Source organism: Babylonia areolata, chromosome 33, assembly GCF_041734735.1.
Source record: "Babylonia areolata isolate BAREFJ2019XMU chromosome 33, ASM4173473v1, whole genome shotgun sequence".
NCBI lineage: Eukaryota > Metazoa > Mollusca > Gastropoda > Neogastropoda > Buccinidae > Babylonia > Babylonia areolata.
This window is the reverse complement of record NC_134908.1, coordinates 6709828-6712327: the sequence shown is the minus strand read 5'-3', so window position 1 is coordinate 6712327 and position 2500 is coordinate 6709828. Positions and strand designations below refer to the sequence as shown.

General features: G+C 39.0%; 1 protein-coding gene across 1 annotated transcript in view; it reads left to right on the top strand.

The window, feature by feature from the left end:
- The window catches only part of LOC143276811 (uncharacterized), a 22656-nt gene that overhangs the window by 50 nt on the left and 20106 nt on the right, over positions 1-2500 (top strand). The window contains exon 1 of the mRNA XM_076581463.1: positions 1-57. This exon is cut by the window's left edge and continues 50 nt beyond it. The gene's annotated coding sequence lies outside the window, so the exon portion shown is untranslated. The remainder of the gene's footprint in view (positions 58-2500) is intronic.

Here is a 2500-nt window from a genome sequence, read left to right as displayed (position 1 = left end):
AACAAGAAATTTCAAGACTATCGCTTCAGTTCAGGACAATTCTCATCAATAAGAGAGGTAGGACTATATATTTTGGTTTTCCTTTTTCAGTTATACTATTCTGTTCTTTTGTGTTTGTTTGTTCTTGTTTCTGGTCTCTTGGGGGTTCGGCCAGCTAGTTAGTTGGTTAGTTAGTTGGTTAGTTGGCTGATTGGTTGCTTGCTTGATTGTTCAGTCTTTTCGTTTGTTCGCTCGGTTGCTCGGTCGCTCGGTCGGTCGTAACCAAGTTACATAGCTGATTAGTTGGTTCGGTAAATATTTTTTAGCCAAGATTTGAAGGACTTGATCAGGATGGTTTTTTTGTTTGTTTGTTTGTTGTTGTTGTTGTTTTTCAGGCAAAAACAGTGGAAGATATGTGTAACATTTGTTTGTTTATTTATTTATTTATTTATTTATTTATTTATTTATTTATTTATTTATCTATTTATTTTCTTCATCTATCTATCTATCTGCCTATCTGTCTATCTTTTTATTAACTTGTTAACTTATTCATTTACTGTCTATCTGTCTATTTTTTTTTTATATAATATTTTCATTATTTTGTTAACTTATTCATTTACTTATTTTTCCTGTTACCATTCATTAATTATCTATTAATCAATTAACTAATTTATCGATTCATTTACTTATCTATTCATTAATTTGTGGATTTGTTTGTTTGTTTGTTTGTTTGTTGATTCCTCTATTTATTTCTTTGTTTATTTATTGTTTGTATTCAACGTATTTACTTTCTGAACATTTGATCATTTATTTACAATTCTGTTTATTTGCTTGTTTATTTTATTTTTTTATTTTTTTTACCTATTCATTCTTATTTATTTGTCCAGTATTTTCTTATCGACGTATGTACTTCTTTAACAGTTATACTATCACTTATAATTCTGCTTTAAAGTTGTCTGTTCTCTTTGTTTCTTTTGTTTGTTTGTTAATTGATTAATTAATCAATCTATCTTCCTCAATTTATCTATTAATTGTCGCTGTTTTTTCTCCCTTTATTCTATTATACACACACACACACACACACACACACACACACACACACACACACACACACACACACACACACACACACACACATATATATATATATATATATAGCTTTTGTTTGATGAAAAAATGTACGGCACCTGCTGGTTGCATGGTGTTTTGATTGGATGGTTAATTAGTTGATTGGTTTATTGGCCGATCTGTTGATTGCTTGGTTATTGATTGACTTCGCTGACCGAAGTTCAAACTAATTTGGAGAGGATTGAAGAGTTGGTGCTTCCATGGATAGCCTGCGAGAAGAGAACAGCGATAGTGTAATCTTGATGAAGTGCATGCACACACTAATGTTTGATGATGATGTGGAGGATATGGATACTTATTAATTAACTCTCTCCATACGAACGGCGAAAGAGACGACGTCAACAGCGTTTCACCCCAGTTACCATCATCAAAATATTGCAAGCGGAAGGCTCTTATACTGAAGAGGTGAATGCTGACAAAAAATACCACAATTCTGACGACGGAAGCTAAAGGTTGGGTCATTCAGACACCCACTGGACATCCGAGGGGTCTGTGTAGAGGAGAAGAGAGGACTGGCCGTGCTGAGTGAGTTGAGCGCCCATCCTCGGTCGAAGACCAAGCTCTAACAGCTTTACAAACACGGGGTCATTTGCGACAACAGGTTGCCCACTTGGGCAGAGCCGATTGACGGCTCATCATTCGTTTCCTGTGTCGTTCGATCAGACTCCAGGCACGCACACATACACGCCCAGACATGTAACATGCAACATTTTACGCGTATGACCGTTTTTTTTGTTTATCTTCCCCGGCCACATAGGCAGCCATACTCCGTTTTCGGGGGGGCTGCAGGCTGGGTATGTTCTTGTTTCCAAAACCCACCGAACGCTGACATGGATTACAGGATCTTTAACTTGGCGTATTTGATCTTCTGCGTGTGTATACACACGAAGGCGGTTCAGGCACTAAGCAGGTCTGCATATTATGTTGACCTGGGGAGGTGGGAAAAATCTCCACCCTTTACCCCACTAGGCGCCGTTTACCGAGATTCGAACCTGGGATCCTCAGATTGACAGTCCAACGCTTTAACTCTCTCCATACGAATGGCGAAAGAGACGACGTTAACAGCGTTTCACCCCAATTGCCATCATCAAAATATTGCAAGCGGAAGGCTCTTATACTGAAGAGGTGAATGTTGACAAAGAGAATATCACAATTCTGACGACGGAAGCTAAAGGCTGGGTCATTCAGACACCCACTGGACATCCGAGGGGTCTGTGTAGAGGAGAAGAGAGGACTGGCCGTACTGAGTGAGTTAAGCGACCATCCTCGGTCGAAGACCAAGCTGTAAGAGCTTTACAAACACGGGGTCATTTGCGACAACAGGTTGCCCACTTGGGCAGAGCCGATTGACGGCTCATCATTCGTTTCCTGTGTCGTTCGATCAGACTCCAGG